The sequence below is a fragment of the Aegilops tauschii genome, chromosome 4 (genome assembly GCF_002575655.3).
Source record: "Aegilops tauschii subsp. strangulata cultivar AL8/78 chromosome 4, Aet v6.0, whole genome shotgun sequence".
Lineage (NCBI taxonomy): Eukaryota > Viridiplantae > Streptophyta > Magnoliopsida > Poales > Poaceae > Aegilops > Aegilops tauschii.
The window spans coordinates 201,825,588-201,838,414 of NC_053038.3; positions in this window are offsets into that span (position 1 = coordinate 201,825,588).

Below are 12,827 nucleotides of genomic sequence, written 5' to 3' on the forward strand. Positions count from 1 at the left end.
GCCTGGCCCAAAAATAAGGTGACACAGCACCTAGAATAGCCTCTGGTCGAAATTTATGAACTGGCATCTTGTATATTTCGTCCAAGGCTTCATGCACTCGTTATGGTGGCTTCAAAGTCCTGGAATCATCACTTGTAACTCCGTTCTTGTTCCCCTTGCGCATGCCATCATCTCCATGCTTGAACTTGCTCCAAGGTTCATCTTTCTTGTCCAAGCTAGGCCCTTCATTTGTAAGCAAAACAAATGTATCCAATTAGGCAGCATCATATTCTCATGAACATTAGAATCGTTAACAAGAAACGAAAGTACCTGATAATTCAATTGGCGTGCGCGAGCTCTAGTAATTTGTCCTGTATGTATAGCAGCAGGGGTTGTGGGTGTAACAATGGTATTGATGTCCTCATCATCCTCCCCTTCTTGAAATGAAGTCTTCCTCGACGAAATCTCATCTTCCTCTCCCAAATAAGGCTTCAAATCTGCAATGTTAAAAGTGGGACTAACCCCAAAATCTGCAGGCAGCTCAAGTTTATATGCATTATCATTTATTTTCTATAACACCTTATAAGGACCATCGGCACGTGGCATTAGCTTTGATTTCCGCAAATTAGGAAACCTATCCTTACGCAAATGTAACCAAACAAGATCTCCAAGTGCAAACACAACATGTTTTCTACCCTTATCTCCATCGAGTTCATATTTAGCATTCATACGCTCAATGTTTTCCTTAGTTAACTCGTGCATTTTTAAAATCAATTCAGCATGTTCTTTAGCATCAAAATTAACCTTCTCCGAAGATGGAAGAGGCAACAAATCAATAGGTGCACGAGGTAGGAAACCATACACAATTTCAAAAGGGCACATCTTAGTAGTAGAATGCAGCGACCGATTATAAGCAAATTCAATATGGGGCAAGCATTCTTCCCACATTTTCTTGTTATTCTTCAAAACAACCCTAAGCATGGTAGACAATGTTCTATTGACTACTTCAGCTTGTCCATCAGTTTGGGGATGACATGTAGTACTAAAAAGCAGTTTAGTCCCCAACATAGCCCATAAACATCTCCAAAAGTGGCTAAGAAATTTAGTATCACGATCTGAAACAATAGTATTTGGCACACCATGCAAGCGAATAATTTCATGAAAGAACAAATCAGCAACATTAACAGCATCATCGCTTTTATGACATGGTATAAAGTGTGTCATTTTCGAGAATATCCACGACAACAAATATGCTATCCCTCCCCTTCTTTGTTCGAGGTAAACCTAAAACAAAGTCCATAGATACATCCTCCCAAGGAACACTAGGTACAGGCAAAGGCATATATAAACCATGAGGATTGAGTTGTGACTTAGCTTTTTGACATGTAGTGCAGCGAGCAAGAAAACGCTCAACATCCCGTCTAATCTTTCGCCAAAAGAAATGTGTAGCAAGTACGTCCTTCGTCTTCTTCACGCCAAAGTGTCCCATTAATCCTCCTCCATGCGCCTCCTGCAACAACAAACGACAAACAGAGCTAGCTGGAATGCATAGCTTGTTAGCACGGAACACAAAGCCATCATTAATAACGAACTTGTTCCATGTTCTTCCTTCTTTACAATTCTACATTACATCTTTAAAATCAGCATCATGCACATATTGATCTTTGATGGTCTCCAAACCAAATATTTTGAAGTCAAGTTGTGAAAGCATAGAATAGCAACGAGACAATGCATCAGCAATAACATTTTTTACCCTTCTTGTATTTAATGACATAAGGGAATGTCTCAATGAATTCAACCCATTTAGTATGTCTACGATTCAGTTTAGCTTGACTTTGAATATGTTTCAAAGATTCATGATCAGAATGTATAACAAATTCTTTGGGCCATAAATAATGTTGCCATGTCTCTAAAGTCCGAACAAGAGCATATAATTCTTTATCATAAGTAGAATAATTCAGACTAGGCCCACTCAATTTTTCAGAAAAGTATACAGGTTTGCCATCTTGTAATGACACACCTCCTAATCCAATTCCACTAGCATCACATTCAAGCTCATTAGTTGATAGAGGCAAAGGTGTCCCGTCTTTCGATGAGATGATGGATATCGCTTTGGTGGAAGTCGACTTTCACGATCCGACTACGAACGTGCGATGACGTCGCGCCTTAGCAATCGCTAAACCAACTCCGAGAGGTTTTTGACCACGCCGGAGCACGATCAACCTGACCACGTGGGTCTGTTTCCTGCGAGCAAACGAAGAACAAGCAAGAAACTGAGATTGCAATCTGGATATTGCGAATATAAGATGAAAGCTTTATTGATCAAGGTGGGGTTCTGTGACGCCTTTGTCTGGTCGTTGAACACAAACGAAGTACGCGAAGTTGCAGCTATGGCGAACTTTTAATCTAAACAAAACCCAAAGTCTAAACGACGCCCTAAGGGCTGTATATATGGAGGAAGAGGGCGGAATTTCGTGGCCCTTGGGGAGGGGGTCCGAAACCAACCCTATCTCTTGTTTCCCCACACATACGGACTCTAAAAATAGCCTATACTCAAGTATTTGGAAATTACATGGGCCTGGCCCAATAATAAGGTGACGCAGCACCTAGAATAGCCTCTGGACGAAAGTTATGAAGTAGCATCTTGTATATTTTGTCCAAGGCTTCATGCACGCATTATGGTGGCTTCAATGTCCTTAAATCATCACTTGTAACTCCGTTCTTGTCCCCCATGCGCATGCCATCATCTCCATGCTTGTTCTTGCTCCAATGTTCATCCTTCTCAAAGCTAGGCCCTTCATTTGTAAGCAAAACAAATGTATCCAATTTAGGCAGCATCATATTCTCATGAACATTAGAATCATTACCAAGAAACGAAAGTACCTGGTAATTTAATTGGCGTGCGCGAGCTCTAGTAATTGGTCCAGTATGTATAGCAGCAGGGGCTGTGGGTGTAACAATGGTATTGATGTCCTCATCAAAAGTCTTATTAAAATCAGGAAGTTCGAGTAAAGGAGCATGTGTCAACTTATCTTTCAATACCGTGAAGGCTTCTTCCTGTGCGGTACCCTAAACAAAAGGCACGTCCTTTTTTGTAAGCTCGTTGAGAGGTGCAGCAATGGTGCTGAAATCACTCACAAAACGCCTATAGAAACCAGTGAGGCCAAGAAAACTCCTCACTTGTGTGACCGTTTTGGGCTGCGACCAACTCTCAATAGCTTCAATCTTGGCTTTATCAACTTCAATTCCCTGTGGAGTAACAACATAGCCAACAAAAGATACTCGGTCGGTGCAGAAGGTGCACTTACCAAGGTTACCAAACAAACGTGCATCACGTAGAGCAATAAAAACAGCACGTAAATGTTCCAAATGTGCCTCCAAAGATCTGCTATAAATCAGTATATCATCAAAATAGACTACCACAAATCGTCCAATGAAAGCACGTAAAACTTCGTTCAATAGTCTCATGAAAGTACTAGGTGCATTAGTTAACCCGAAAGGCATGACTAACCACTCATATAAACCAAACATAGTTTTAAATGATGTTTTCCATTCATCTCAAAATTTCATACGAATTTGATGGTATCCACTACGCAAATCAACTTTGGAGAAAATTGTAGAGCCACTCAATTCATCAAGCATATCATCTAGCATAGGAATAGGATGACGATAACGAATAGTCATATTATTAATGCCTCTACAATCAACACACATACGTGATGTACCATCCTTTTTAGGCACTAGTATAATAGGAACAGCACAAGGACTAAGAGATTCGCGTATGTAACCTTTATCGAGCAGCTCCTGTACTTGACGCATAATCTCTTTCGTCTCCTCTGGATTGGTACAGTATGGTGCACGGTTGGGTAGCGATGCATCGGGAATTAAGTCAATTTGATGCTCAATCCCTCGAATAGGTGGTAATCCCGGTGGCACGTCTTGTGGGAAGACGTCAGCGAAGTCCTGCAAAATGTTAGTGACAGCAGGAGGCAAAGAGGAAGGCATGTCCTCGAATGAAAATAATGCCTCTTTGCACACAAAAGCATAGCAAACTGATTTGCTAAAATCTAGATCATCAATATCAGATTTGGTGGCAAGTAAACATGCACTTTTCAATTTAATTTCAGAAGCAACACTAGATGGTTTATTATTAGGCTTCATTTGTTGCTCAAATTCTTTTGCCACAATCTGATTTTCACTCTTATTTTGCTCCTTATTTGCTTTATTAGCTCAATTAATATCATCTTTCAAAATGGAATCAGGGGTCATAGGAAGCAAAGTAATATTTTTGTCCTTATGAACAAGAGTATACTATTGTTTCTACCATGGTGAATAGAATTTTTATCAAATTGCCATGGTCTACCAAGTAATAAGGAACATGCTTGCATAGGTACCACATCACAATCAACATAATCAGCATATGTAGAGATACTAAAATGCACACGAACAGTACGTGTTACCTTAACCTTGCCGCTGTTGTTGAACCATTGGATGTAGTAAGGATGTGGATGTGGTCTTGTGGTGAGATATAGCTTCTCCACCATCTCCATGATAGCCAAGTTGTTGCAGCTCCCTCCATCTATGATGACGCGAACAGAACGTTCCTTCACAACTCCCTTTGTATGGAACAAATTATGCCTCTGGTTTTGCTCAGCTTGTGTAACCTGCACACTCAAAACACGTTGAGCAACTAAACATTCATACCTGTCAGCATCTTCAGCAGCCATGTATTGCGTCTCATGATCAGAATCATCTCCACCGTGTTCTTCATGTGTAATAAGAGCCAAAGTCTCCTCATCATAGTCACTCGCGGACTCATACCCACCATCCTCAGTAGCAATCATCACACGCTGAGATTTGCATTCTCTCGCAAAATGTCATGTTCCCTTACAACGACGACAAATAATATCACTTGTGTGCCCTATTGATGCCATGGAAGAAGAAGAGTTCTGCGCAGCCCCGGCAGGTATGCTCTTGGCAGATAGTGGTGGTTGTGCCTGCTTTCTTGTATCATGGCTGGAGGTGGCACCTGATAGAGGTGCTGGTGCAGTGGAAGTAGAGGATGCACGTGGTGTCCATGATGAAGATCGACCTGCAGAAAAGTTAGTTCGCGCCAATGCCTGTCGATCCTGCACTTCACGTTCAGCTTTACAAGCAAGATGGAATAAACGAGTGATATTATTATACTCCTTATACTCTAGAATGGTCTGAATCTCTCTATTTAATCCACCCATAGAACGCGCAAGCATAGCTTCATTCTCCTCAACAATACCACATCTAATCATGCCAGTTTGTAATTCCTGGTAATATTCTTGGACAGAATTTTTTCCTTGTCTCAAACACTGCAATTTTTGAATTAATTCACGTTGATAATATGGTGGAACCCAACGAGTACGCATAGCAGTTTTCAGAGCAGCCCAAGTAGCTTGAATAGGATATAATCTACAATGTTCAGACCACCAAACACATGCAAAGCTAGTGAAAGCACAAACAGCAGCAGGAACACGTCTCTCCTCAGGATATTGTAAACATGTAAATCGTTGTTCAGTTTCTAACTCCCAAGTAAGATATATATCAGGAACATATCTACCCTCAAATGGTGGAATATTCAATTTTAGTTTAGGAAGATGGTCATGATCTCGTACCTGAGGGAGAGCCCTACCATTGTGATTATTTGCATGTGGACGACCTGGTGGTTGTGGTGCTGGTGGTTGCACGTAGTTCTGATTTTGATCAACCTCATCCTCGTAATCTCTCGCATAATCATCCTCCGCATCAGCAGCAGGAGCCACAGAAGTATCAACAGCAGCACCAACAGTTTGGCCAGGCTGAAGAAGGACACGGCTCGCTCGGCGGAGGGCTGTTTCGCGACGTGGAGGTAGTAGTAGTTGTTGTTGTTGTTGCAGAGGTGCGGCAGGTGCAGCCGGTGGTGGAAGACGCGCAAGCAGTTCATTAAATCTGTTATCGAGCTTTGTTTCGAACGTCTTCTCAAGGCCAGTGATCTTCTCCATGGCCTCTTCAAAATTGTTCAGCACATCTTGCACCTGTTCAGTCATCATTTGCTGAAACTTATCATGAAGCTCCTTGTTCGTTAAGTTCTCCCAGTCAATCTCGCCGGCTTGTGATCCTGGCATGGTTAGCAGCAATAAAAACACACAAGAATATGATCCTACAGACTACTAAGGTGGTGGTGGGTGTCACAAATCCGTCAAGCAAAACTCAAATTCTTACCAGTTCTTACCCAGCAGCAGGCGGTGATCGGCAACCGTTGTAGTCAAAACTCTCAAAACTTGGATAGAGCGAATACCAGGGAGAGTCAAACGCACGACGTAGATGTATGTGGAGCTGGGAAGGCTTATAATATGGTAGCAAAAAGGGTCAGCAATAATCAATTCAGATATGCAAAGTTGAATAAACGCTCAACGACGGTACTGTGCTGGTCCTAGGCTAGATCGTGCTAGAGACGCGAGCCTAGAACACTAACAAAATCACGGCGTTGCACGTAAACAAGGGGAAAGCACACTCTAGAATTTTTTTCGCTCTTTTTTTGCGCTCTCTTTTTTGCGCCTCTTTTTTTTGCGAAAAATCACTATAATGGCGAGTGTCTCAAAACTCTTCCCAGGTCAAACTGACAGGATGGGCACGAAATTTTTTTGACAATTTTTTCGGAAATTAGGGCAGCGACGACGAAAAAGTGCGACAAAAAATCACTATGATGGCGGGTGTCTCAAAACGCTCCGTGGGACCTAAAAATAGGATAGGGAAAAATATTTTTGGTCGCCGAAAATTTGGCCTAAAAACTGCCCGGGGGCCTTCAGACTTTTTTTTCTAGACCTACTCAGGCAAGGAAACACAAAACGAAAACTAGATGGATCTCAAAAACAAACCTAATATGAAAAGAACTCGTATTGGTGGTGGACAAGCAAATGTATATGTGGATTCGGATTGGTGGTGGACAGGCGGATGTATATGTGGACTCGGATTGGTGGTGGACAGGCAGATGTATATGTGGACTCGGATTGGTGGTGGACCGGCAGATGTATATGTGGACTCGGATTGGTGGTGGACAGGCGGATGTATATGGCAGCGGTAAGGAATATGTTGGTGGTGGTGGTATATGGTAGGAACGATGACGATGGTGCGGCGGCGGCGTGACAACTTGTGAACAGAACTCGAAACTCTAAGGGAAACCAGACGCTAAGACCAGCAACTTGACACGACGATGCAACCGCAAATTCAACAAAGCAAATACAGAAAAGATTATGCAAAGGCTCAGATTGGTTCGGATAGGATGAACTAACCCTGATTTTTTTTGGCTTTTTTTCGTGGACTATAGGTATAAAGAACAGACTCGATCTAAACTACGAAAAACTGTAAAATCTCACCAAGCAACCTGGAAATCTGATACCACTTGATAGAGGCAAAGGTGTCGCGTCTTTCGATGAGATGGTGGCTATCGTTTTGGAGGAAGTCGACTTTCACGATCCGACTACGAACGTGCGAGGACGTCGCGCCTTAGCAATCGCTAAACCAACTCCGAGAGGTTATTGACCACGCCGGAGCACGATCAACCTGACCACGAAGGTCTGTTTCCTGCAGGCAAATGAAGAACAAGCAAGAAACTAAGATTACAATCTGGATATTGCGAATATAAGAGGAAAGCTTTATTGATCAAGGTGGGGGTCTGTGACGCCTTTGTCTGGTCGTTGAACACAAACGAAGAACGCGAAGTTGCAGCTATGGCGAACTTTAATCTAAACAAAACCCAAAGTCTAAACGACGCCCTAAGGGCTGTATATATGGAGGAAGAGGGGGGAATTTCGTGGTCCTTGAGGAAGGGGTCCGAAACCAACCCTAACTCTTGTTTCCCCACACACACGGACTCTAAAAACAGCCTATACTTAAGTATTTCGAAATTACATGGGCCTGGCCCAAAAATAAGGTGACGCAGCACCTAGAATAGCCTCTGGTCGAAATTTATGAAGTGGCATCTTGTATATTTCGTTCAAGGCTTCATGCACTCATTATGGTGGCTTCAAAGTCCTGGAATCATCACTTGTAACTCTGTTCTTGTTTCCCTTGCGCATGCCATCATCTCCATGCTTGAACTTGCTCCAAGGTTCATCTTTCTTGTCCAAGCTAGGCCCTTCATTTGTAAGCAAAACAAATGTATCCAATTTAGGCAACATCATATTCTCATGAACATTAGAATCGTTACCAAGAAATGAAAGTACCTGATAATTCAATTGGCGTGCGCGAGCTCTAGTAATTGGTCTAGTATGTATAGCAGCAGGGGATGTGGGTGTAACAATGGTATTGATGTCCTCATCTCGCGCCAACCTCCCTCCCTCCCTCCTCGCCAACGGAACCCTAGCCAGCAGCCATGGCTAGGGTTTGTGTAGTTTCTCCCCATCCGATCTGGCGAGTCTCCCTCCAAGGACAAGCTTCGGCGACTTCCTCCTCCCCCGCTCCCTGAACCTTAGCCACTCCAAACCCCTGACCCCTTCTTGTCTCGTCTCTACAGGTAGACCGCGCTGGCAAGCGACCAGGACGACGCTCGGAGAGGAGAGGAGGGCCTTCTCCTCACTGATAGAGGCAAAGGTGTCCCGTCTTTCGATGAGATGATGGATATCGCTTTGGTGGAAGTCGACTTTGAAATCATCACTTGTAACTCCGTTCTTGTTCCCCATGCGCATGCCATCATCTCCATGCTTGTTCTTGCTCCAATGTTCATCCTTCTCAAAGCTAGGCCCTTCATTTGTAAGCAAAACAAATGTATCCAATTTAGGCAGCATCATATTCTCATGAATATTAGAATCATTACCAAGAAACGAAAGTACCTGGTAATTTAATTGGCATGCGCGGGCTCTAGTAATTGGTCCAGTATGTATAGCAGCAGGGGCTGTGGGTGTAACAATGGTATTGATGTCCTCATCATCCTCCCCTTCTTGAAATGAAGTCGTCCTCGACGGAAGCTCATCTTCCTCACCCAAATAAGGCTTCAAATCTGCAATGTTAAAAGTGGGACTAACCCCAAAATCTGCAGGCAGCTCAAGTTTATATGCATTGTCATTTATTTTCTCTAACACCTTAAAAGGACCATCAGCACGTGGCATTAGCTTTGATTTGCGCAAATCAGGAAATCTATCCTTACGCAAATGTAACCAAACAAGATCTCCAGGTGCAAACACAACATGTTTTCTACCCTTATCTCCAGCAAGTTTATATTTAGCATTCATACGCTCAATGTTTTCCTTAGTTAACTCATGCATTTTTAAGATCAATTCAGCACGTTGTTTAGTATCAAAATTAACCTTCTCCGAAGATGGAAGAGGCAACAAATCAATAGGTGCACGAGGTAGGAAACCATACACAATTTCAAAAGGGCACATCTTAGTAGTAGAATGCAATGAACGATTATAAGCAAACTCAATATGAGGCAAGCATTCTTCCCACATTTTCTTATTATTCTTCAAAACAGCCCTAAGCATAGTAGACAATGTTCTATTGACTACTTCAGTTTGTCCATCAGTTTGGGGGTGACAAGTAGTACTAAAAAGCAGTTTAGTCCCCAACTTAGCCCATAAACATCTCCAAAAGTGGCTAAGAAATTTAGTATCACGATCGGAAACAATAGTATTTGGCACACCATGCAAGCGAATAATTTCACGAAAGAACAAATCAGCAACATTAACAGCATCATCGCTTTTATGACATGGTATAAAGTGTGCCATTTTCGAGAATCTATCCACGACAACAAATATGCTATCCCTCCCCTTCTTTGTTCGAGGTAAACCTAAAACAAAGTCCATAGATATATCCTCCCAAGGAACACTAGGTACAGGCAAAGGCATATATAAACCATGAGGATTGAGTCGTGACTTAGCTTTTTGACATGTAGTGCAGCGAGCAACAAAACGCTCAACATCCCGTCTCATCTTTGGCCAAAAGAAATGTGTAGCAAGTACGTCCTCTGTCTTCTTCACGCCAAAGTGTCCCATTAATCCTCCGCCATGCGCCTCCTGCAACAACAAAAGACGAAGAGAGCTAGCTGGAATGCATAGCTTGTTAGCACGGAACACAAATCCATCAGTAACGACAAACTTGTTCCAGGTTCTTCCTTCTTTACAATTCTGCAATACATCTTTAAAATCAGCATCATGCACATATTGATCTTTGATGGTCTCCAAACCAAATATTTTGAAGTCAAGTTGTGAAAGCATAGTATAGCGACGAGACAATGCATCAGCAATAACATTTTCTTTACCCTTCTTGTGTTTAATGACATAAGGGAAAGTTTCAATGAATTCAACCCATTTAGCATGTCTACGATTCAGTTTAGCTTGACTTTTAATATGTTTCAAAGATTCATGATCAGAATGTATAACAAATTCTTTGGGCCATAAATAATGTTGCCATGTTTCTAAAGTCCGAACAAGAGCATATAGTTCTTTATCATAAGTAGAATAATTCAGACTAGGCCCACTCAATTTTTCAGAAAAGTATGCAACAGGTTTGCCATCTTGTAATAACACACCTCCTAATCCAATGCCACTAGCATCACATTCAAGCTCAAAAGTCTTATTAAAATCAGGAAGTTGGAGTAAAGGAGCATGTGTCAACTTATCTTTCAATACCGTGAAGGCTTCTTCCTGTGCGGTACCCCAAACAAAAGGCACATCCTTCTTTGTAAGCTCGTTGAGAGGTGCAGCAATGGTGCTAAAATCTCTCACAAAACGCCTATAGAAACCAGCGAGTTCAAGAAAACTCCGCACTTGTGTGACCGTTTTGGGCTGCGGCCAACTCTCAATAGCTTCAATCTTGGCTTTATCAACTTCAATTCCATGTGGAGTAACAACATAGCCAAGAAAAGATACTCGGTCGGTGCAAAAGGTGCACTTCCCAAGGTTACCAAACAAACGTGCATCACGTAGAGCAATAAAAACAGCACGTAAATGTTCCAAATGTTCTTCCAAAGATTTGCTATAAATCAGTATATCATCAAAATAGACTACCACAAATCGTCCAATGAAAGCACGTAAAACTTCGTTCATTAGTCTCATGAAAGTACTAGGTGCATTAGTTAACCCAAAAGGCATGACTAACCACTCATATAAACCAAACTTAGTTTTAAAGGCAGTTTTCCATTCATCTCCCAATTTCATACGAATTTGATGGTATCCACTACGCAAATCAACTTTGGAGAATATTGTAGAGCCACTCAATTCATCAAGCATATCATCTCGCCTAGGAATAGGATGACGATAACGAATAGTAATATTATTAATGCCTCTACAATCAACACACATACGCGACGTACCATCCTTTTTAGGCACGAGTATAATAGGAACAGCACAAGGACTAAGAGATTCGCGTATATAACCTTTGTCAAGCAGCTCCTGTACTTGACGCATAATCTCCTTCGTCTCCTCTGGATTGGTACGGTATGGTGCACGGTTGGGTAGCGATGCACCGGGAATTAAGTCAATTTGATGCTCAATCCCTCGAATAGGTGGTAATCCCGGTGGCACGTCTTGTGGGAAGACGTCAGCGAACTCCTGCAAAATGTTAGTGACAGTAGGGGGCAAAGAGGAAGGCACGTCCTCGAATGAAAATAATGCCTCTTTGCACACAAAAGCATAGCAAACAGATTTGTGGAAATCTAGTTCATCAATATCAGATTTTGTGGCAAGTAAACATGCACTTTTCAATTTAATTTCAGAAACAACACTAGATGGTTTATTATTAGGTTTCATTTGTTGCTCAAATTCCTTTGCCACAATCTGATTTTCACTCTTATTTTTCTCCTGTTTTGCTTTATTAGCTCTATTAATGTCATCTTTCAAAATGGAATCAGGAGTCATAGGAAGCAAAGTAATATTTTTATCCTTATGAACAAGAGTATACTGATTGTTTCTACCATGGTGTACAGAATTTTAATCAAATTGCCATGGTCTACCTAGTAATAAGGAACATGCTTGCATGGGTACCACATCACAATCAACATAATCAGCATATGTAGAGATACTAAAATGCACACGAACGGTACGTGTTACCTTAACCTTGCCGCTGTTGTTGAACCATTGGATGTAGTAAGGATGTGGATGTGGTCTTGTGGTGAGAGATAGCTTCTCCACCATCTCCATGCTAGCCAAGTTGTTACAGCTCCCTCCATCGATGATGACGCGAACAGAACGTTCCTTCACAACTCCCTTTGTATGGAACAAATTATGCCTCTGATTTTGCTCTGCTTGTGTGACCTGCACACTCAAAACACGTTGAGCAACTAAACATTCATACCTGTCAGCGTCTTCAGGAGCCATGTATTGCGTCTGATTTTCAGAATCATCTCCACCATGTTCTTCACGTGTAATAAGAGCCAAAGTCTCCTCATCATAGTCACTAGCGGACTCATACCCACCATCCTCAGTAGCAATCATGACACGCTGAGATTTGCATTCTCTCGCAAAATGTCCTCTTCCCTTACAACGACGACAAATAATATCACTTGTGTGCCCTGTCGATGCCATGGAAGAAGAAGAGCTCTGCGCAGGTCCGGCAGGCGTGCTCTTGGTAGAGAGTGGTGGTTGTGCCTGCTTTCTTGTATCACGGCTGGAGGTGGCACCTGATGGAGGTGATGGTGAAGTGGAAGTAGAAGATGCACGCGGTGTCCATGATGAAGGTCGACCTGCAGAAAAGTTAGTTCGCGCCAATGGCTGTCGATCCTGCACTTCACGTTCAGCTTTACAAGCAAGATGGAATAAACGAGTGATATTATTATAATCCTTATACTCTAGAATGGTCTGAATCTCTTTATTTAATCCACCCATAAAACGTGCAAGCATAGC